The sequence below is a fragment of the Neodiprion virginianus genome, chromosome 2, assembly GCF_021901495.1.
Source record: "Neodiprion virginianus isolate iyNeoVirg1 chromosome 2, iyNeoVirg1.1, whole genome shotgun sequence".
NCBI lineage: Eukaryota > Metazoa > Arthropoda > Insecta > Hymenoptera > Diprionidae > Neodiprion > Neodiprion virginianus.
The window spans coordinates 34,513,431-34,538,722 of NC_060878.1; the positions used below are offsets into that span (position 1 = coordinate 34,513,431).

Genomic DNA, 25,292 nt, shown 5'->3' on the forward strand with positions numbered 1-25,292 from the left:
GGGAAACCTCGTCGCGCAAATGAGGAAATCGTCGATCCATGAAAGCAGCCCGCGTAGCCTTCCAAAACCCATTGGACTTCAACGTCAGAGCTTTTGGAATCGATCAAAATACAACCTCACTCAATCTCATCGTCGATATGATTCCGGTTAAACTTTTCGTACCGAAGAAGACGTTCGGACGGTTTTACGACTTCCCAGACACAGATGAATCATCGCAGGAACGTTGATGCATGCAGCCTTATTATACGTGCACGTGTAATGATCATGGCGTAATTTCGAGTCTTCGACCCACGACAGACCGGAAGTGTAGGCACCAGACGCTGAGCTAGCGACTTATGGCTGCGGAGGACTGGAATTCACTCGCGACAACTATGATTCTGTCCCCCCGATGCAGGTTCTCCAGCCTCCGCTGCAGCGCCATTTCTCGCAAAGACTGGAGCCTTGGTTGGATCCCGGCTTTCTTGCCGCTCCATCCTTCTTGTCTCTTATTTTTCTCTTCCTCTGGTCCATCTTGCGGGGAACCAGTCGCGAACACCGCCAAATTAATCTTAGTCATAGAATAATAATTTAAGTGCGTCGTCTTGCAGCGTCCAGGTCGTCTCCCGCTTCGCCCCGTTACACCTACCACGCGCTGCGCGTAACTGTTATAATTACAAAGTGTAATGACTTATATGTGTATGAATGAAGTCATTACATAATACGTAAGAGGTTAATGGACATTTGCACACAATGCGTATTAAGACAAAGACTCTCGGACGAACTGCACTTGCGAGCTTATGCTAGCAATAAACTGACCCTTTTTCGTCCTCGGTACAAGAGAAAAAAAAGAGGTGAAAGAGGAGAAAAAACGGGAGAAGGGACCGGAGAAGAAGGGACTGAAAATAATTTCGCCGGAGATTCGTGCACGTGCGGTAATTGAAAGGAATTGAAAAAAACCATTTATTGCCAACGACTGCAAATCTTTGTAAATCAATACGTAGGCTGTTGTAAATTATACCTTGACCGCGATTTCTCTTCTGGACAAATTTGCAAATTTGGCTTACCGCGCAGATGGGGGAAAAAAGAAGGAGAAAGAACAAGAGAGAACAAAAAGTGGACAACAGCTCGTGCAGTATCCTTTACGGCCACCTACTTAGCCACGGACTTTTATCTGATTGTGCAGACTGTACGCAGCTGACAGGTTGATTTTTGACGGAGGTGTATATAAATGGTGGGTACCGTAACTGAAGTCCGCTGATTTATATTCAGTATAACTATAATCTCATTACAGATGCCGAGTTATGTGATAGTGCAGCTGAGTGGGCATTGGCACTTCGACCTATGGCAGTAAGGATCAAGACAAGTAGTCGCAGGAAAGCTTTGTTCAACAATTCGAGGTCAATAGTTGAAAGGGCTTTTTGCCTCCCAGCCCCATGGGAAATTGCAGGCAGGTAGAATATTTTTTTTCTTTTTTTCCTTCATTTCTCCATGTACTTGTTCCATGTCAAAACACATGTCCCGCTCTAATTGTATTGGACCAAATAAACGAGCCGAACGCTGAGCTAAGTACGTCACACCGAGCAAACTTCATTCCCCACGATTGTATTTCAGTTTTTTTCTTACACGTCCATGCAGCTGCTGATGTTATTTCAGTATCGCGTGTGTCCGTTTGTTCTGAATCACAAACGAGCAAATACACCGTCCGCGCTCGAAATGGTGCGGCCCTAAAAAAGTCCTATCTCCGTGCTCTATAAGGGAACGGGGGGGAAAAAGCACGATGAGAAAAGTAAGGCAAGTTGCCTTCGGTGTACGGCCCAAAAGTGAGCCTGTTCCTGATGGGATGTTTCTTACTCCTTATTGCGTAACGTGACTCGCATTGGCAAAAAATCGAACCCTATCTTAATGGCAAATGAAAATGGTAATTTTTCACGGCGAACAATGAGCAGGTACACGCATGCGTGCTTCCGTCTGTATGTATTTCCTGTTGGAACCCAGCATTTCGCTCGGGATTGCCTGGGCGTGGACCGAAAGTACAATCAGTCAGCAGGTGTCCTGCAGCCAATAAATAATAATTACGTAATAAAATCACCGCCGTTGCCAATCTCGCTCTCTGACAGGTCCCGCCATGCGTGTGCCGTGCACCGCGTGTTTTCTCCAGCCTCACTTCACTCCACGGTTTAGGTACCTGCCATTTTATTACCTCGAGCAGATCGAGGTTGACTGTTGACCGATTTGATCGATCGGTACGTGCCTTTTAATTTTGCTCATTCAATACGGGTCTGTTTTACGAACGTGACGCACTCCGTCCGAGGACCCTCCTCCGACACCACCGCACGTTTTCTGCACACGAGTGCGACGAAGGGGTGCGCAATGCTCGATTAGTGCATCGGACTCATCACCGCGCTCCTGTAATATCGATCGAGTGCAACTGATTGTGTAATTGTAATTAAGGCAATCTTGTAATCGACGACGATAAGTCGGTATAATTAATGAACCGAGTCGTGCTGACGACGCTCCAAGTGTCTATCTGGCCGCACGATCGCTGGCGGTTCTCTGGTGAGTAAGCGCAATTTGCCATATTGTCTTTGATAATCCCGGCTAATTAGTTTTGTCTTGGGCTTTATGTATCGTTCGTTAACTCTCGATGATAATCGCTCCTTTTCCATGACGTACAGAAACATATACCTGTTCCTAGAATAACGTACGTGGGAATCACCCCCCAAAGACTTTTTCTTCGTCAACTTTGATTTTGAGAAAATATTCAAGTCTGATTCCATTTGTATTTCAGTCACGGGACAAAAGTTTCAGGGCCAAGGTACGAGAAATCGCGAGTTCTGAATCAGACGCGAGAAGGTGATATCGGCGGACGAGTCTCTCGACGTGAGTCTTGTTCTCTTGATAAGTCGGATCTCGGTACTGGCGTGTTTCATGAGGCTGTACCGTGTTTCCATTTAGTCGTTCGCGGGCTGTCTAGACGCTGTCGAGATAGCCGGTGGAAAGTCGGGACAGTAACTCCTAATAGAAATAACAACAAGTAACGCTATTAAACGGCATTGCAGCCAAGGGGAGGCAACGAGCGGATACAGAGAGAGCATGAACGCCGAGACATGCCGCAGTTGCACTTCGGGTAAGCACGTGCAGATTGTAATATGCGGCACTGCGACAGCAGGGTACCAATGTGGTACTCGAGCTCTGTTATAAAACAGAATTAGTTCTGCACAGGACGTAACACCATAGAAGCACCGGGCAGAAGCGCACCGCAGCTTTATGGGCCACAGCTTTTTTCTCCCCCTGTTTGAACAGGAAAGACAATCGGCGAGATGGCAAACCGCAGGAAAGTTGAGACGCCTTCGCTTGATTATTTCCTCCTCAGCTCCCTGGCTTTCACATTTCAATTAAATTCTTTAAATTTCATTCAACGCCGGTATTCAACAGCTTTGACGGTTACGAGCAAAACCGATTCATCGGAATTCATAAATTTTTCTAATGATACCGATCCGTCCTCGTGTGGCTATATTATGCTTTTAGCTTGATAGAAAGTGCTTTTTAATATTATTAAGATTGTTGTTGTTATCATTATTTTTTCGTTAGAAAGTAGTAGTAATTCCGGCTTTCTCACTGTCGATAGAAAAAACATGACAAGAAAAAAAAAATGTCTTTACTGTATACTACTGTTAATAAGAAATAAAGGCTTGACTGGGAGAAAGTGTTTGCTTTTCTCGCGATCAGCGCGTCGGGTCAAGTGGTGTTTTGACAAATTATTAGTCTGGAAGCAACCAAGTTTTCAAACAGCGTTCCATAAAAATCCTTTCTCTCATGAATGAATTTCAGACGTTACTAATTATCCATGTAACAGCTCGCTATGCTGACCGGTTAAACTAGCGAATACGGGATAATTTTTAAAAAAAGGGATGGCGAAAAAGTGAAATTAAAGTGAATTTTTTCCAAAAATCTTAGTCACGAAGAAGAAGTAAAGATATTTGAAAATGATTGAAATCGGATGTGAAAATAACGCAATATTTCAATAAATATCGAGGCACAGGGCAAAGTTGGCTCTCTGTCCTGTATTTTTAATTCGTGAGTCGCAGTGGCAGAAGCAGGTAGAAATAACTACCGGAACTGTGGCGAGTCGGTGGTCACCGGTCAGTGATCAGTGGTCAGGGAGACCCCCTGCAGCTAGCACACTATGTATGTTGCTCACGAAAGATGTTATCTTCATCTATATCTCCCACCGCTGTTGTGTCCACCACTACCGTCTCATTCCTCTCGGACTTTTACATCATATTACGTGTATCACACGGGCGTATAATGATTATACATACGGTGAAGCTTCTCGCATGGTTTGTAATCAAGCCGAGTACTAAATACTTTTCCGTCGAGAGATCAACCCCCTCCTCCTATATAGACTCAACGTGGATGTACATGGTAAATAAAGGTCACCAATGGGCGTTTTCATTTTACGACTTATTAATCGCGACGGGATGCCGATCGTTAATCCTCCCTACGATCTTCCTTCATATTATTCCTCTCGGTTTTTCACCTTTTCCCCTACCGCTCTACGACGAAAATACATTCCACGTTACGATAGTAAGAGAAATACGGACTGTCGTAAAACCTCAGGCTGAATACAAAATGCGTACAGGTATAATTTGTTGCTGTTAATTAAATTTTAAATGCTACGACTAATTGGATTTCTCCGTATAAATTCGTAGAAAATGTATTCGCAACTACGAATCCAGATTAGTTACGATGGTTTAAAAAAATATTCCCGAAGTCCGTTGCCCTCTGCATCGGATTCGTCCAAGCTTTAGAAAATTGTGCCAAACCATGGTATCATTCTGGATGTCTTATCGACCGGCGGTCTTCCGGACTTGAGATTAGGACGCATGGTTTCCTCTCAACGATCGGTAAGCCATCCAGCATCGATGGACGCTGTGCATAATACGGTTGGTAAGTTCGACCGGGGCCAAACTTTGCTCAAGCAGACTCTCTGCATGTCCGACTGAGGTGCTGTCGGATGAGTCGGACGTTGACTGAAGAATACAGAGACGAATACCCCTGGGTAAATTTTTGTCACCAGTTTTCGGCGGGCAAGTGGGCCCAGGTGGGTCGATCAGATCGCTCATCCCCGTGAGAAGAAGCGTAACCGCGTCCACCGCCAACCACCACCAACTACCTCCGAGCACCGAGCACCTCCAACCGCCGTCAACCACCTCTGACCACCTTCGTCCTCCTCGACCACCTCGTCTCGCTCCGTCTCCGACTCCTCCACCGCCGCCTCCTCCTCCTCCTCCCCCTCGTCGTCGTCGTCTTCCTCGACCACCGCCGATCATTTCCAACCACCACCAAACACCTCCAAACACCTCCTACCACTGCGTACCACCTCCTACCATTTCCGAACACCTCCAACCACCACAGACCACCTCCGACCACCTTCTTTCTCATCATCCCCCTGTTCGACCATGTCATCTGTAACATTAATAATCATAATTATGGCAACAACTTTTCATTTACTCTCTCGATCTTGAATTTTCGTAGGCATAGAATCGAAACGCTGTTTTAGCTAGTCGTAAGTGAAGTATCTACGTTGGGTAGAGAAGCAGAATTGTTTTTCGAAAAGCGTTCGTATGGAGAAAAATTCAGAGTAACTGTAATACGTCACGGATTCGCTAATTTTGATCGAGATGAAATGGATGCTTCGTATATGAGACAGTATTTAACGCGGTGTCCTGATTTAAAGACCTAAAAAGGTGATTGTCGGCGATTTTTTTTGATAGGGAGAGATAGAACGAAGTTTCTTAGAACTTCGAGTGTATTTTAATACACATTTGAAAGGTACGAGCAAAAATTTTTATCATCCAACTGTCGCAGAACGGCAGCGTTTTAGCAGATCCGTTAACTGAAAAACATATCTTTCGTCAAAAGCTGACTGACCATGCAAGGGCCTAGCCGCTTGAATCGGCAGGTAAGATAACGTGCGTATTTCATGTCTGTGATGTGAAAATTAGAATCATTATACATCTTGTCATATCATATACCGTATATCATACATCATGCATAGTATTGAAGTTCGAAACCAGAGTTTGAATGTTGAAATGTTCAGGAAGTAACATCACCCAACATTTTTTTGCTCCTGACGTCATCGATCTATATGTATACATGAAACTCAGCTAGCCGAATTCCTCAGTTTGGAAATAACGGCGCAGTAGAGCGGACGTGTGAGAAACGCGCTCTGCAGATTTCGAGTACCGGGTTCTCTGACTCCATGGATCTCCTGGTGAAACTCGAGTTCCAGGACAAGCGCTCCGTAGTTCCTACGCTCCAGGACCACTACCTGGTGAAACTCGACTTCCAGGACAAGTGTTCCATAGCTTCTGCGCTCCAGATCCGCTACCTGGTAAAATTCGATTTCCAGGACCCGCGCTCCGTAGTTCTGGCTGTCGAGGTCCTCCACCTGGTATATCTTGACACCCAGGAAAAGCGCTCTGTAGTTCTGACTGTCATGATTCTTGACCTGGTGACTTTTGAACAAAGGCTCCGTAGTTTCTACGCTCTAGGTCCGCTACCTGGTGAAACTTGACTCCAGGGACAATTGCTTCATAGTTTCTACGCTCCAGGTCCTCTACCTGATACAACTTGACTTCCAGGACAAGCACTCCGTTGTTTCTGCGCTCCAGGTCCACTACTCGGCGAAACTCGACTTCAAGGAGAGGACGAGGAGGTCGAGAAAGACATGTAGAACAAGGAGGACGAGGTGGATTTTTCGCGCAAGCCCTGATTCGGTAGCTATCAATGCACTAAAAAAATTTCTATAATCTTTTATAATTTTCTCATAATCTTCTTAGTCAAATCTGTCAATAAAAAAATTGTAATAATCCTTACACAATATTTTTCACGTGTTCTAATATTTAATATATTTATTAATTTTCAAGGTATAACCCGAAGTGGTTAGCGGTGGTCGTTAGAGGTGGTTGGCGGCGGTTGCGGGTGATCAAGATGGACGAGGTGGAGGACGAGGACGACGAGGACAACAAGGTGGACGAGGAGGACAAGAATTTGTGCACGGTGAGTAAAATTATTTTATATTATTGATTGGCACTTGTGATTATATTTTATCAAAAATTTTTTACACTCGTCATGTTCACAATAAATTATTTCAATTCATTTTTCGCGCAAGACCAAAATCAGTAGCTATCGATGCGCTGATGAAATTTCAATAATTTTTCATATTTTCTCGTAAACTTCTTGCTGAAATGTGACAATAAACAAATAATTCTTGATCCTTATACAATATTTTTGATGTTTTCTGATTTTTATTGTTAATATTTAACAGGATTCGAGTTATAACTCGAGGTGGTTGGCGGTCGTCGTTGGAGGTGATCGGAGGTGGTTAGGGGTGGTTGCGGTTGATCGAGGTGGACGAGGTGGAGGCCGAGGAGAAGAAGGACGAGGATGACAGGGATTTGTGTACGGTGAGAATAACATTTTCTATAATATTTAATGGCAATTTTTATTTTACATTTTATCTACAATTTTTCAAACTTGTCACGTTTACTAGCAATTATTTTAATTCATTTTTTGCGCAAGCCAACGTTCAGTAGCTCTCAATAGGCTACTCAGATTTCTATGATTTTTTATAATTTTCTCATAATCTTCTTCGTCAAATCTATCAACAACAAAATTATATTAATCCTTACAGAATATTTTTCATGCGTTCTAATACTTAAAATATTTATTAGGATTTGAGTTACAACCCGACGTGGTTAGTGGTGGTCGTTGGATGTGATCGGAGGTGGTTAGGGGTGGTTGCGGGTGATCAAGGTGGACGAGATGGAGGCCGAGGAGAAGGAGGACGAGGATGACGAGGATTTGTGTACTATAAATATACCACTTATATAATATTCAACAGAATGGAAGTAGGAGTAGGAGTACGAGTAAAAAAAGGAGTAGGATCGGGAGTGGGAGTAGGAATAGCAGCAGGAGTAGAAGTAGGAGTAGAAATAGGAGTGGGAGGATAATCTAAAAAGAGGGATACAATATCGAATAATCACGACCAGCTAGTTATAAGTATCGTTTAGAATAGAATAACACACGATTTGCTCAAACACGCAAACGGTCAAATTTAGTGATTCTGCAGCTTCTCTGCATTTGAATTTGAATTTGTCCGTCAGCGTGCACTGTTGTATAAACTCAAACACTTTATAAATTGTTACTTTCGATATCTAAGTCATCATCGTCATTCATTGTTACAAAATAAACTTTAACTTTTACCAGTTACATCACTTCCAATCATTTATTTTGAACAAGGTCCTTTTCCCATTTTCATTATTATGAATCAGCCTCAACCATTTGAACAACTCTCACAGACCTGTATAGGACTAGGCAACAACGTACCCACATTACCGGCTTATCGAAAGGTAGGTCTTTCTTAGTTTAAATTTTTATTCATTGTCGTTACGTGGGAGCATCTAGGATTACTCCATCATTCATTGACTACCACCATTCAGTACACTCTCACCCCGACGTAACACAGGTTCTCGTTTTTCGCTGTAACTTTTGATGCGTTGATCGCAGCGTATTGGGACTGCGCCCAATCGATTTCTCTCGCAAAATTGCGTCGGTATAGCGCATGAAAGGATTCATTCCGACACTTTTCAGAATCGCGAAAATTTTCGCAAAAAATGCAAAGGGGTTAGCCTTACTTTTTTTTTACCAAAAAATTTTTCGTCTCAGAATTGATTCGTATTTTTGCCCGACCAGTTGGACACCAAGGAACTCAGGAAACGCAGCGAAAAGAGCGTGGGATCAACAGCAGAGAAATTACGAAGAAAAAAGCACCTGCTGAAAAATGTCGAAAATTCAGGTTTTCGTTTTTAGGCCGTAACTTTCGATGCGTTGATCGCAGCGTATTGGGACTGTGCCCAATCGATTTCTCTCGCAAAATTACGTCGGACTAGTGCCTGAAAGAATTGATTCCAGCACTTTTCAAAATCACGAAGATTTTCGCCAAAAATACAAAGGGGTTAACCTTCCTTTTTTTTTGACCAAAAAATTTTTCGTCTTAGAATTGATTCCTATAACGCTCGCCCGACCAATTGGACCCCAAGGAACTCAGAAAACGCAGCGAAAAGAGCGTGGGATCAACTGCAGAGAAATGACGAAGAAAAAAGCACCTGCTGAAAAATGTCGAAAATTCAGGTTTTCGTTTTTAGGCCGTAACTTTCGATGCGTTGATCGCAGCGTATTGGGACTGTGCTCAATCGATTTTTCTCGCAAAATTACGTCGGAATAGTGCCTGAAAGAATTGATTCCAGCACTTTTCAAAATCGCGAAAATTTTCGCCAAAAATACACAGGGGTTAACCTTCCTTTTTTTTTGACCAAAAAATTTTTGGTCTGAGAATTGATTCCTATGACGCTCGCCCGACCAATTGGACCCCAAGGAACTCAGAAAACGCAGTGAAAAGAGCGTGAGATCGACAGCAGAGAAATGACGAAGAAAAAAGCACCTGCTGAAAAATGTCGAAAATTCAGGTTTTCGTTTTTAGGCCGTAACTTTCGATGCGTTGATCGCAGCGTATTGAGACTGTGCCCAATCGATACTTCTCGCAAAATTACGTCGGAATAGTGCCTGAAAGAATTGATTCCAGCACTTTTCAAAATCGCGAAGATTTTCGCCAAAAATACAAAGGGGTTAACCTTCCTTTTTTTTGACCAAAAAATTTTTCGTCTCAGAATTGATTCCTATGACGCTCGCCCGACCAATTGGACCCCTAGGAACTCAGAAAACGCAGCGAGAAGAGCGTGAGATCGACAGCAGAGAAATGACGAAGAAAAAAGCACCTGCTGAAAAATGTCGAAAATTCAGGTTTTCGTTCTGAGGCCGTAACTTTCGATGCGTTGATCGCAGCGTATTGAGACTGTGCCCAATCGATTTTTCTCGCAAAATTACGTCGGAATAGTGCCTGAAAGAATTGATTCCAGCACTTTTCAAAATCGCGAAAATTTTCGCCAAAAATACAAAGGGGTTAACCTTCCTTTTTTTTTGACCAAAAAATTTTTCGTCTCAGAATTGATTCCTATGACGCTAGCCCGACCAATTGGACCCCAAGAAACTCAGAAAACGCAGCGAAAAGAGCGTGGGATCAACAGCAGAGAAATGACGAAGAAAAAAGCACCTGCTGAAAAATGTCGAAAATTCAGGTTTTCGTTTTTAGGCCGTAACTTTCGATGCGTTGATCGCAGCGTATTGGGACTGTGCCCAATCGATTTTTCTCGCAAAATTACGTCGGAATAGTGCCTGAAAGAATTGATTCCAGCACTTTTCAAAATCGCGAAGATTTTCGCCAAAAATACAAAGGGGTTAACCTTCCTTTTTTTTGACCAAAAAATTTTTCGTCTTAGAATTGATTCCTATGACGCTCGCCCGACCAATTGGACCCCTAGGAACTCAGAAAACGCGGCGAGAAGAGCGTGAGATCGACAGCAGAGAAATGACGAAGAAAAAAGCACCTGCTGAAAAATGTCGAAAATTCAGGTTTTCGTTCTGAGGCCGTAACTTTCGATGCGTTGATCGCAGCGTATTGAGACTGTGCCCAATCGATTTTTCTCGCAAAATTACGTCGGAATAGTGCCTGAAAGAATTGATTCCAGCACTTTTCAAAATCGCGAAAATTTTCGCCAAAAATACAAAGGGGTTAACCTTCCTTTTTTTTTGACCAAAAAATTTTTCGTCTCAGAATTGATTCCTATGACGCTAGCCCGACCAATTGGACCCCAAGAAACTCAGAAAACGCAGCGAAAAGAGCGTGGGATCAACAGCAGAGAAATGACGAAGAAAAAAGCACCTGCTGAAAAATGTCGACAATTCAGGTTCTCGTTTTTAGGCCGTAACTTTCGATGCGTTGATCGCAGCGTATTGAGACTGTGCCCAATCGATTTTTCTCGCAAAATTACGTCGGAATAGTGCCTGAAAGAATTGATTCCAGCACTTTTCAAAATCGCGAAGATTTTCGCCAAAAATACAAAGGGGTTAACCTTCCTTTCTTTTTGACCAAAAAATTTTTCGTCTTAGAATTGATTCCTATGACGCTAGCCCGACCAATTGGACCCCAAGAAACTCAGAAAACGCAGCGAAAAGAGCGTGGGATCAATAGCAGAGAAATGACGAAGAAAAAAGCACCTGCTGAAAAATGTCGAAAATTCAGGTTTTCGTTTTTAGGCCGTAACTTTCGATGCGTTGATCGCAGCGTATTGGGACTGTGCCCAATCGATTTCTCTCGCAAAATTACGTCGGAATAGTGCCTGAAAGAATTGATTCCAGCACATTTCAAAATCGCGAAAATTTTCGCCAAAAATACAAAGGGGTTAACCTTCCTTTTTTTTTGACCAAAAAATTTTTCGTCTCAGAATTGATTCCTATGACGCTAGCCCGACCAATTGGACCCCAAGAAACTCAGAAAACGCAGCGAAAAGAGCGTGGGATCAACAGCAGAGAAATTACGAAGAAAAAAGCACCTGCTGAAAAATGTCGAAAATTCAGGTTTTCGTTTTCAGGCCGTAACTTTCGATGCGTTGATCGCAGCGTATTGGGACTGTGCCCAAACGATTTTTCTCGCAAAATTACGTCGGAATAGTGCCTGAAAGAATGGATTCCAGCACTTCTCAAAATCGCGAAAATTTTCGCCAAAAATACAAAGGGGTTAACCTTCCTTTTTTTTTGACCAAAAAATTTTTGGTCTTCGAATTGATTCCTATGACGCTAGCCCGACCAATTGGACCCCAAGGAACTCAGAAAACGCAGCGAAAAGAGCGTGAGATCGACAGCAGAGAAATGACGAAGAAAAAAGCACCTGCTGAAAAATGTCGACAATTCAGGTTTTCGTTTTTAGGCCGTAACTTTCGATGCGTTGATCGCAGCGTATTGAGACTGTGCCCAATCGATTTTTCTCGCAAAATTACGTCGGAATAGTGCCTGAAAGAATTGATTCCAGCACTTTTCAAAATCGCGAAGATTTTCGCCAAAAATACAAAGGGGTTAACCTTCCTTTTTTTTTGACCAAAAAATTTTTCGTCTCAGAATTGATTCCTATGACGCTAGCCCGACCAATTGGACCCCAAGAAACTCAGAAAACGCAGCGAAAAGAGCGTGGGATCAACAGCAGAGAAATTACGAAGAAAAAAGCACCTGCTGAAAAATGTCGAAAATTCAGGTTTTCGTTTTTAGGCCGTCACTTTCGATGCGTTGATCGCAGCGTATTGGGACTGTGCCCAATCGATTTCTCTCGCAAAATTACGTCGGAATAGTGCCTGAAAGAATTGATTCCAGCACTTTTCAAAATCGCGAAAATTTTCGCCAAAAATACAAAGGGGTTAACCTTCCTTTTTTTTTGACCAAAAAATTTTTCGTCTTAGAATTGATTCCTATGACGCTCGCCCGACCAATTGGACCCCAAGGAACTCAGAAAACGCAGCGAAAAGAGCGTGGGATCAACTGCAGAGAAATGACGAAGAAAAAAGCACCTGCTGAAAAATGTCGAAAATTCAGGTTTTCGTTTTTAGGCCGTAACTTTCGATGCGTTGATCGCAGCGTATTGGGACTGTGCCCAATCGATTTTTCTCGCAAAATTACGTCGGAATAGTGCCTGAAAGAATTGATTCCAGCACTTTTCAAAATCGCGAAAATTTTCGCCAAAAATACAAAGGGGTTAACCTTCCTTTTTTTTCGACCAAAAAATTTTTCGTCTCAGAATTGATTCCTATGACGCTTGCCCGACCAATTGGACCCCAAGGAACTTAGAAAACGCAGCGAAAAGAGCGTGGGATCAACAGCAGAGAAATGACGAAGAAAACAGCACCTGCTGAAAAATGTCGAAAATTCAGGTTTTCGTTTTTAAGCCGTAACTTTCGATGCGTTGATCGCAGCGTATTGAGACTGTGCCCAATCGATTTTTCTCGCAAAATTACGTCGGAATAGTGCCTGAAAGAATGGATTCCAGCACTTCTCAAAATCGCGAAAATTTTCGCCAAAAATACAAAGGGGTTAACCTTCCTTTTTTTTTTGACTAAAAAATTTTTGGTCTTAGAATTGATTCCTATGACGCTCGCCCGACCAATTGGACCCCAAGGAACTCAGAAAACGCAGCGAAAAGAGCGTGAGATCGACAGCAGAGAAATGACGAAGAAAAAAGCACCTGCTGAAAAATGTCGAAAATTCAGGTTTTCGTTTTTAGGCCGTAACTTTCGATGCGTTGATCGCAGCGTATTGAGACTGTGCCCAATCGATTTCTCTCGCAAAATTACGTCGGACTAGTGCCTGAAAGAATTAATTCCAGCACTTTTCAAAATCGCGAAAATTTTCGCCAAAAATACAAAGGGGTTAACCTTCCTTTTTTTTTGACCAAAAAATTTTTCGTCTCAGAATTGATTCCTATGACGCTTGCCCGACCAATTGGACCCCAAGGAACTCAGAAAACGCAGCGAAAAGAGCGTGGGATCAACAGCAGAGAAATGACGAAGAAAAAAGCACCTGCTGAAAAATGTCGAAAATTCAGGTTTTCGTTTTTAGGCCGTAACTTTCGATGCGTTGATCGCAGCGTATTGGGACTGTGCCCAATCGATTTTTCTCGCAAAATTACGTCGGAATAGTGCCTGAAAAAATGGATTTCAGCACTTTTCAAAATCGCGAAAATTTTCGCCAAAAATACAAAGGGGTTAACCTTCCTTTTTTTTGGACCAAAAAATTTTTCGTCTCAGAATTGATTCCTATGACGCTTGCCCGACCAATTGGACCCCAAGGAACTCAGAAAACGCAGCGAAAAGAGCGTGGGATCAACAGCAGAGCAATGACGAAGAAAAAAGCACCTGCTGTAAAATGTCGAAAATTCAGGTTTTCGTTTTTAGGCCGTAACTTTCGATGCGTTGATCGCAGCGTATTGGGACTATGACCAATCGATTTCTCTCGCAAAATCACGTCGGAATAGCGCATGAAAGGATTCATTCCGACACTTTCCAGAATTGGGAAAATTTTCGCACAAAATGCAAAGGGGTTCAATGGTGTAATGGTTTATTTTACATCTTTTCCATGGCAATATTGGAAAACATTATTGCAACATTCAAAATAAACAAAGTCTTAATTCCTAAACCTTAGCCTAGTTCTCTATTACTATTTAACAGCTAGGGATAAAAAATTAGAACAGAGAATAGAAAAGAGAAAGACGGCGACGACAATGTCAGAAAACAAGCGAAAAAGAAAAGAAAGACAAGAAAGCAGACTAAAGCCAAGAAAGCAGCAACAAAGAAACGTGCGAAAACGGAAGTGGAGAAGACTAATTGACGAGTCACCATCAAGAGCGTGTCTCTTCCGTCCGGAAGAGATGCTGAAATAGATCGCGTCTAAAAACAGCAAGCGTCGAGACAGACCTGAGTTTGGTAGGTACAGAGTTCCAGTGTCGAGCGCCCCTGACCGTCAGGGATTGACGAAAAGCTTCAGAATGCCTAAGGGGCAGCACAAGTTCACCTGGATTTCGCAACGTGGAGGTGGAAGCTGCAGGTGCACGAAGCGAGAATAATGCGGACAGCCTTAGTTTTTCTGCATTTTTGGAGCCAAAAATTTCTGGTCTCAGATTCGATTTGAACGACCCTTACCTGACTGATTGGTCCCTCAGGAACTTAGAAAACGCAGCAAATAGCGCGTAGGACCAACAGGAGAGAAATGGCGAGCCAAAAAGAACCTGCTGAAAAATGTCAAAAACCCAGGTTCTTGTTTTTTGCTGTAACTTTTGATGCGTTGATCGCAGCGTATTAGGTCTGTGCCCAATCGATTTCTCTCGCAAAATTACGTGGGACGAGTTCATGAAAGAATTTTTTCCAGTACTTTCCAGAATCGCGGAAATTTTCACCAAAAATGCAAAGGGGTCAGCCTCACTCTTTCTCATTTCTATTCTCAATAATAATTTTGTGTATCGCCCATAAGCCAGTAAGTACACACATGCTAACTACTGCCTTAAGCATACCATTGCGAAGACTGTGTTACTGGAAAGGTGAATGCAGCCAACATCATGTCGAAATCGGTAACTCTCTGATGTTCTGTAATACGTTCTAATCTCTACGGTTGGAACATCTCAGGGGACGCAAGCGCACGACGATTTCCGGTTGTGACACCAGAGTCTTTATTTTCTCCAGTCATCAAGTCGGATCATCATCAGAAGCTAAGTGAACTGTATTGCGGTGAAAATTTTGAAATTCTTCCAAGTTCCCAATGAAAGTCTGCAACGGAAAAATTATTTAGAAATCCACCCAGTACAGTACGTCAATCGTAGAATATATACGCATGTATATGGTTAATGGATATGCATTGGTGAAAACGGGTCTGGTCATAGATTGATAAGTCAGTTAACTCTAACAATAAGAGTACGTGGCCAGATTCGCTGTTATGCATTTCCACAAGAAATATGGTCGAAGCAAAGCCTTATTCTAGCATATTTCGCTGTATTCGAGTTGTGCTTATGTATTGCATTAAATTCAATGAGTTATAAATCAGAACATTGACAAAAATTTGTGGGGAACTTTAGTGACTGCATGAGTTATACCGTTTGCCTTTCACATAAGAGGGGGATTTTCATAGCCATCATTCAAATCCGTCAGTGCCGTATGAAAGAGTTTCTTCTTTTATTATTGCACTATTTTTCTTCTGATCCTGATTAGGATTAAAATACAATTACGTATTTAACGATTGGTCTTCTATTCATTGTAACAATAGAATATCACTGAAACAGGAATTATTCACTTCTATATAATTCGAAACTCTTCCCAAAAGATAAAAAATATGTGTCTTTATGTGGACATAACGGTGTATTTGTCATGCATTTTATATAAGAAATGTGATGGGTTCGGAACGCTCAAAGTAGTATCGCTTTTCGACATTAATGCCTGGCTATGGGAAAGTATGGGTAGTAAAAATGTTAGCGCGACACTCGACACGTCATTAGACAATCATCAGAAGTAAGAGTAGTTAAACATACTCCAACCCCAGCCGCAAGTCACGCAAGTTATTTAATGACAGTGTGCAATATTTAATATGTTACTTTTTCATGCTGTTCCAGTCACCTCAGGTGGATCGGGCCGGAGAAAGCATATAGATGGTGCCTCAGGTAGAGCTAAGCCATCTACAAAATTGAAAATAAAATATGCATCTGAAGCGTCTGTTTCGTTACATTACACGGCGATATATTTCTCTCCGTTATATGCATACAAGTACATCAACCTTTCCATACGGGTCTGTGGCTTGTGCAGAACCGTGACAAAGTATTTTCATGCCACGAACGAAGGAAAAAGTTGTTTACCCGTCCTTCTTTCTACAGCGATCAACCTAATGTCGCATTCCGGCAAAAGGCAATCATCTTATCTGTAATATACACATATAATAAGCTAGATTAAAGAGTTTATAAGGCAATGATTGCACAACCAAAATCCAAGATGAATAACTAAGAAAAATTTCCCACTTCACAAATCACATTGAAAAGATAGTTGAACCCGTCGAACTTCTTTGCATGGAATTTGGCCGAATTTTAATAATGTTACAATTAATACTTTGATGCACCATATGATGATTTTGCGATAAAAATCAATAGCGCGCAGTGCGAATACGCTGCGATTTACGGATCAAGAGTTACAGCAGAAAAACAAGGGAATTTTTTTGGTATTTTTTTGGTTGTTGATCTTTTGCTGTTTCAAGCGTCTATTTTGCCATTTTGGGGGTGAGATTTTTGGTGAAAGATCGCTATACACGTAAAGTTCACCCCATGAACTCGGATCAAAAGTTACGACCTAAATACATAAAATTTGCAACAGGTTCTCAAAAAGGTGAAGACGAGGAATTCCGAACTCACCGCTTGAAGTTTCAGTTTATTCAATACGCTTTGATTGATAGACAAGTGTTCGAGTGTCAGTGTGTAGTAATTTACCTGATTGACATGTAGAATTGAAGTAAGAGACGCAAAGATTTTTGATTACACATTACATAAGAAATCAAATTATTATGTAGCAATTACTAAGCAGTATACATGTATTGTGTTGAGCAAAATATGAGAATTGGAATGTGAAAAAGATCTTATCATGGTTGAAGAATATAGTGTAGTATTCAGCGTGTGTACCAGTACTCCTCGCCTCTGCAGGAAGCAATGTATGATGTTTATTATTAACTTATCTACATTTTATGTAACCTGTGTGACAAATAAAGAATCGAATTGAACGCAAGATTTTTTTTTTAATTCCTCAACTGGTAATCGTTTGCTGTTCAATATCTTGTTTTTGGACTTATGAGGATCCGATAATTCTAGCAAAAATCATAAAAGTCGATTGAAACACTAAAGATTTTTTGGTAAAAAAAAATTAGGCTAACCCCTTTGTAGTTTTGGCGAAAATTTTTGCGATTTTCAAAAGTGCTGGAATAAATTCTTTGGTGGACTATATCGACTTAATTTTGCGAGAGAAATCGATTGGTCACAGCTTTGATTTTGATTTTTGATTACCGCAATCATCGCTTCAAAATTTACTGCTCAAAAACCAGACAATTCCGTTCTGATGATCCACCGACGGTCTCTTCGTTATGTTTCTAAATTATCGAGGGTGAATTTAGTTATCATATCAATATTTATCACGATCAATCACGACATAACTTCACATGGCAGACATTTTTTAAGTGTGCTATTCATATTATATATACCCAGAGTAAGACCCTTTTCCCTCTACTGCCACTATTCAAAAATTGTCTGTGATCCATTGTCCAGCTATCATTGTACAAATTTCCTCACCCATCCATTTTTCATTCTCACTCTGTTTAGATTTTAATCGATTCACCCTCAAATTGCATCACCAGATCAGTAGTTCACACTTATTACAGATGTGACTACATGCGGTTCGAAATTCAATTGCTGATAACGCCTAATAAGGTCGGTAATCGTAGACAATTCTCATTTTCTCAGCATTATGTTTTTCCTCGTTTTCGACGCTACAGTATTCCAGTTACATATGACAATTGTAGAACAGATACTCAGGACATTCATCCACGTCACTGAATCCCTGTCAAGTTACATTGTTTCATACTTCTGACCCATTCAAATCGGCGATACCTACATGTAGGAAAAACGTGAAACAACTCACGCACCCATTTGTACACTTGTTATCATCATTTATAATGTGCCCTGGGTGCTTCGCTCAGACTGCAGCCTATGCATACCTTTACCTTACGTCGTATAACATGTTTAGCTGGATTGTTGATTGAATACTGCACTCACTTTACTACGTAGCCATACAACCACTGGCTGAAACTTCAGACTGAGTTCACTGTAGTGGGTTTCAGCCTTACGGTTCACCTTTCGCTCATCGTTATATTAATATAACTGCGCGATATATCAGTCACTGAAGATCGTAAATTGCTGCGAGAAAATGGCGAGAACAGCCGCTCTGAAAGTAAACACCAAGATGCTAAAAGTACTTTTCTCCATCTTGCGCAGAATTCGAAACTGAAGGGCAATACAGTTTTTACTTTGGCATAATTTCTGAATATCGAACGAATTTTACAAGCTGAATTCTCAGCTTTAGATCATTTGCAGGAGATAAAGTCTCAACAGTTTAACATTCTACGGAAATCAATTTTTCGCTAGTACGGAATTTATTCATCAAATATGTTTATCCGTCACTAATCTAACACAGTTTTTAACTGACCTTTCGTTTTGATCGATACATCACGACAGGTTTGCTTCCAATGTTTCATTCCTGTAAATTCATTTTGATATCTGTGGACAAATTTTGAACATATTTTCGCTGATTTAAAAGAAAAAAATTACCCGACCTGCAGGGTAAATTTGCGTAATTTTTATAAAAATCAGTAACCACACAAATACGGTATATAAAACATTGTTTGGCAAAAAGAAGAAACCGAAACGTTTTCAGATGTAGATCGAGGAACGGGATACCCATCTGTTTACTGAACCAAATCTTTTGTCAAATACGGTGGAACTACAGGGTACTTGTTTTAATATGCATCTATGTATACGCAGCAGTAAAAATAGGTAGATATATAGGAGTGCCCGACTCACTTTTATAGTTTGAATTGGAACTAGAGCGTAAGACTCTAGTATCCACGTGGCTATAAGTAGACGACGTAAGAACATACGTATGCCGTTTACTTATTCATCCACATTGTTTAAGTACACGGCATACGGAACTTTTGCGAGACCTACCCGTACAGTTTTGCAACCTACGAGTCACTTTATTTCACGATTTTCTCGCAGCATTGTTACCCGACGCTTTTTGAATACAAATTATTACGTTTTCTCAACCAGATCTCGGAGACCTTTATATCCACGATGATCATTACTATTAATGACGACGCGATGTACCCGGCGCGTTCGTAATGCCCTTATGAATAAGTTGAAAACGTCGGAGGCTGCCGATTCACCTTCTGCCCCTTTGCTATTATGCGTCACGCAAAATACTACACTATAAATTCATCATATTCTCATCGTTTATTCATCGCTCAAATTGTAGTTCCTCGGTACGCTTTTTCCGCTCTTCACAGTGTCTAGTTTTTCAATTATTCAAGTGAACCGCATTCGTGGTAGAAGGACAAAATTGTCCCGATGTTTCGCCTGTTTTTCTCTTATTGGTTAACACGATTGTAATCCGTCAAAGTACGAACTACGATATCAACATTCACACTACGACGCTTTCCGCCTGAAGGATAGGCGTCAACAAGAACGTCGGTGTACGTTGGGTTGTCTGTCTACAGGCGTAACAGGATTCTGAATTTTTTAACTCTTACGAAGAATCTGTGGATTCATTTTTATGAATTGGTCGAATTATCATTCCATTATGACAACAGGGTTGTAGCGAGGTAATTCAATTTGACTCTGGTATGTAAATTGTACCGACGCGAAAATTCCTTCATGACATCTCGCGGTTATTTAGCACATGGTATATGATATATGCACACATGTATGCGGTATTCCGCTGCACGAGAGAGGTAATAAAAGTATCACAAAAATACGTCCATCACTGTGCGAGTTTTTCGCTAATAGTTAAATCCCTGTGCGGCTTTGACCGCAGCTGCACTACTGCTGCTCTACCAACTACACACATCGAGTAACGAAACCAACGAAATTGTTTGCACATATGCATACTTCATCCCGGTCCGCGTTCTGCCTTCGACGGGATTTTGCCTGTCAGCTGATGTAACGAGTCGAAGAGTTTTCATTATTCAAACTCGTCAGAATTAATTGACAAATTCAACGTAGGCGGACAAATCAATTCATATTTTTTATGCACTTTTTCGCAAAAGCGTACAACCGAAAATACGGATTGGAATTTTTGTAACTTTAAAGCGAACAAGGCACATTGGATTGTCCTGAAATCTACGAAAAAAGAAAAACACGCGGGCATCGAAAATTTAGACTTTTTTCAGGATTTCCCTCCGAAGAAACTTTGTTTCCATCTGCATAAGCATCACATTTATGGGTGAAAAATTAACGTTATACATCTCGCGAGGTGGCCGTGGGATGAATCTAGATTACACGTGGAACGCGGGAACGCGATTGCCACACTACAGTGCAGCTTTGGCCGCTCGAGGGTCAATTTCACAAATTGCGGATCGCTTGCATTTAAAAGGAGATGACCATTTGATTTCGGAATTTGCAAAAAACAGGTAAACCACCGACACACCTACGTACATACGATGACAGAACTCTGCAGTGCAGATATAAAATTAGACACGACATCGCTGTACATCATATACTATACCTCATAGGTATGTACGTACATACCAATTTTTTACGACAAGGGATGAAAATCACGGATGAAGTTATACCCGCATCACAATTCGTATAAAACATAAAACCGATGTACTGTGGAAGAAGGCAGATGCTGGTGTATCTAAGGTTAAATAATAGATGAAGGAGGGATCGCACGGGCCGTTACAGCCGTATGAGCCAGCATGTAGCCGGCCAGGCCGCGGGGAGAGAGTTTGTATTCCGCATTTTTATGCGGGATTTTATGTTAGCAAACATTTGTTTGCCGGAGATATATTTTATAGGCTGCATTCTCGTAATCCTCCCCCGTTCTGAGTTTCGGAATAGTTTTTCCACCCCACCTTACTCATCCCCCCCCCCCCCCCCCCCACGCTTCCCGCAACGCCGCGATGGCCTACTATCTCTCCTATTCTTCCCAATGCCTTGATCCCGATGGGAGAAGAATCCTGATAGCTATTTTATAAGACCCACTTTCAGAGCGGCACGGATAAGCTGTCATCTCTTATCATCCCTGCGCCTTTCGGCTATGCCTGTACATCCCATACATACCTTCGTACATCGATATGTTTTACCCCAAAGACCGTAACTTCGTCGCATGCCTACCAGGATCGTGTCTCCCTCTTATCTGGCTCATGTTATCATCTCACATTCTCCGAGCCCTAAACGTAGGAGCGAAGCTTCCGGGCCTTGAAGTATCGGAAGCCAACTTTTCCGCTTCTATTGCACCGCTGCAAATGCTTATTATCCACTTTGCGCTGTTGCGGTATTCTGCGCGACGATCGAAAATTTGATTCAGCGGTTTGCGCCGATCTGAAAACCGTAACGGAACGTCGGGGAATTTTAATGAAAATATGGAAACCGGATGATGCTACTGCAGGTTTTTTTCTATTTTTCAACAGTGGCTCAAACACGGTTCATTCGTGCAGATCGTTTCGTACTTCGCTATGATTTCCGATACCATAGAATTCGAAGAATAATTACACAACTTCTTCATCGGCCCTAAACGTTATGTGCAAAGAACATTAGTTTACGGTCGAGAAGACCTGGGAAACGTCGAGAATTGTAGAAAATGGGAATTCGAAACGAGCTTGTCTTTGTCAAAGCTTCCGTGTCGCTCCTTTTCACCACTACGAACCCCTGAACGGTTGTTGTCAGTTGAACACATGCTCTCTCGATAAATTTGCGAAGACATACAACCTTTGCGTATATAAATTTAAGCATCGTTTGTTGGTTTCTTACATTTTGCAGGGCGTTCCTTCTCTTTAGAGTTGTGAAAAATAAAACTGAATATATAGGGTAGCCCTTTGATGCTCGAGGCGTTACAGACGGAAATACGTGATGTTAATCATGCGTGTTGACATTATCAGGCGTTAAAAAAAATGTCCAAGAATAATATTTACTTCATTAAAAAAAAAACATCTGGAAAGAAAATAAACGATGCAAAAACAAGTCAACTTATTTTCCAGTCATCTTGCAAACCTCGATATCTCCTCAAGCCTGAAAGAGATGCCAGGGTTAAAGAGTTGAGCAGCTCTGATTTTTCCGCTTCTTATCGTCGTTGTCTCTTTCTCAGAATAGAATTACCCTCGACGCGTTTGCAAAGCCACTGAAAAGGCGGACGATATTTCCGAAGGTAAGAAGCGGAGCGTTTGAAAATCGAACTTCTCAAAGAGAATAAGCGCTGGCATGAAGCGAAGGAACTTCCGCGGAAAGTTATATAATCCTCTCAGCTGCGGGTCTGGGGTTTGGTGCAGGGTATGACGGTGGTCGTGATGACAACTATGGGCGTCGGGATGTCGACGCCGGTTCGTCGCAACGGCAGCAAATGCTTTCCGTGTGTAGTCATTCGCACTGCATGTACCCACTTTGGTATAAACTTAGAGGACTGGGCGAAATTCTCAATTGTTACAATGCGCTGCAAGTGTGGGATACGGTACAGCGTCGTACAATGGCTGCGCGGTAATAATACGAAACTTTTTTTCTAAAAAGAATAGAAAGCGACGCCCGTGTTCTATCATAATCGAATTTGCGAAAAGTATATTTCGTTTGTAGATCAAACCTCTGTCTAGGGGATATAATTCAAACCGAACCTCAATTGTGGATACTGTAATATTATGCAACGTTTCGGCGTTGCATGCTTGCTCCTGTTACAGCATCAATTATTCTCCATTATTCCGCACTTTGCAAAACGTGTAACAATCGGTACATGTACGGACTGAAATTTTCCGGATCCACGAAAGCTGATTCAGGATCGGCGAATCCATCCGTGACCGTCGATAAATTTAGCTGGAATATGGATGGCCACATTTGTTTTGAGCACACGCGGTGATAGAGGTGAAATCTAAAATATCTCGCGTTCGTGATTCCGCCAACAATTGACCGGTCGTTATCTGGGAGAAATGAAGTGTGCAGCGTAATCAGACGGCCGGGAACTGCAGTCTGTTGTCCATCCGCAATACGTTTCAGCGAAGACCTTGTTCCGAGGCAACAATTCGCGAGAACTCCCGGCCCTTCATTAAGCCCGGGTTCCAAGTTCACCGTTATCGATCATCGTGAAGGGAACGAATAAATTGCGGTATCTGCAAAGTGTCTGTTGAGACGGTTGTTACCGGGGGAGGAAAAAAGAATTAAGGAAAGCCGGAGCAGCTACAATCCGACAAATCGTAAATGTGAAACTGGCGTATTGGCGTGAGCGCTGGGCTGTTATAAGGTGAAGGTGGGTTTAAAAGTGTCGAGATTCCGGGGCGAAATTCAAACCGGTGAGGACAGCCAGAGCGGAATAAAGTATGAACTGCTTTTAACGGCTTCCCGAAGAATGGAGGCCACGAAGTGTGGAGTCTGCCGGGCTGCAGACAAAGACGGACAGACTTTGGTGTCTCCGGACTCCAAGTTCGAGGCGAAAAGAATTGGAGCTGCGATATATAGACGGGAAACTCGGCAGCGATTACGACTAGGTAGGACTGCATGCAGGGCTCAGCGCAGCGAAAGACTCGCTGCGAAAAATGCACTTTCATAAAAATTTCATTCGCTGTTACGTAGTTGTTTGGGATTGCAACCGCCGATATTGAATTGGCCGTTACGTCCGGCACAAAGGATGCCACCCACCGGCTGGAAAGGCACTTGTATTTTATCCTTCCTTCGATCAGTGCCCGCAGAGTCGTCTATCCGTGGTCTAGGAAGTGCTTCGCGTGAATAGCAAGTTTTACGCGCCGACGTGGAGTCGTCTTTAAGAAACTGATTCAACGTTCGATTGAATTACGGAGATTCTCAATTTTCGACACATACTTCCGAGGGATCTTCGTATCCATAAATATGACAGTGATAATAATGGGGTATAAAATACTTACAGGACACTGCGGATGCAAGGAAAAAGCTCATGAGCTACAGAAATAAAGCGGCATCAATGTGCCAAACGTATGGACATTTGGCGCGCTATAAGGTTCTAGTGTCGGTTCAGAAATGTTTATTATCCCGCCGAGTCACCCCGGGTTTGTCAGAAAGCGTCTTACGTGCGCCAGTGGAGGCGTTTGAATCCTTTCGACGATACGCTACGGCAGACATTGCGAATACATATGGGGCATTCTGCGCCTCCTCCTTTTGGACCTACGAAAATTGTTCTTTCACGTGATACGTACTTTGAGAGAAGAAAGCAAAGAGAAAATTTTCATCAACTCGGAGGGTATTCTTTTTCCGAAAAAACGGTAGAGGAGCGAAGTACGGTCCGAAAATATTACCGCAATTTTGAAACCTGAGCTGCGTTTTCTTTTGTGGAAGCGTTCTTGCCGCTGCTCCTCTTGTGCTCGGTGTTCGATGGCGAAGAAAAAAGAATAAATAAAAATGGCGTGACTGGAGGAGCGAGATAATCGTAGTTGAAGCGTATATCATCATACCCATTGTCAGTAATATTATTTCGTTATTATTTTAATGGATTTGGCTCTCACCCAACGTTAATCCACCGCGCCTTCGCGATATGCGGACAATGCACGAGAAAGTTTCTAGGTCAACGGAAGCCGGAGATAAAACCTGCATAATACGTACCAGCTATGAACCTTCGCTGGGGGTAATTTTCACTATTTTAAACGATCCAAAAGCCCCGACATATTTCACACCGAGACAGACGTATATGCAACTCGATCTGCAGTCGACATATTTCTTCACGACTCACCGACGCCGATATCGGTGGTCGCGTATTTATCGAGTGCCAACTTCCGGAAGTGTCGTTATGTCGCCTGAATCGCGCTATCAAAAGTTGAATAAAAATAACAAATTCGAAAATTTCTATCCCCCATTTTATTTTCTACGTCCTATAGATACGTAAAACATGTTTCCTTAACTGAATATGGTCCGAGCGCTTGTTCGCCCTGAGGAACTCAATTTTCAAGGAGCCGTATTAAATTTGGCCAAATTGTAACTCTGAGATATCCAGTAGAGGGAGCCAAGAGATATCATTTACTTGTAAAACAGATGCAAAGTATTATTAGCAGCCCTTTCAGGAATGGGATAAAAT

The 25,292-nt window shown here is 42.1% G+C and overlaps 1 long non-coding RNA gene across 2 annotated transcripts; it reads left to right on the forward strand.

Annotated features, from left to right (window-relative positions):
• Positions 1–2,264: 2,264 nt before the first annotated feature.
• LOC124297365 (uncharacterized) lies at positions 2,265–3,579 on the forward strand. 2 transcript variants are annotated; one of them, XR_006906582.1, is made up of 4 exons: positions 2,265–2,535; positions 2,768–2,859; positions 3,039–3,106; positions 3,202–3,579. It is a non-coding gene; the product is annotated as an uncharacterized LOC124297365 (long non-coding RNA). The 2 variants fall into 2 exon arrangements; XR_006906581.1 differs by having other exon boundaries at positions 3,039–3,579.
• The last annotated feature ends 21,713 nt before the right edge of the window (positions 3,580–25,292 follow it).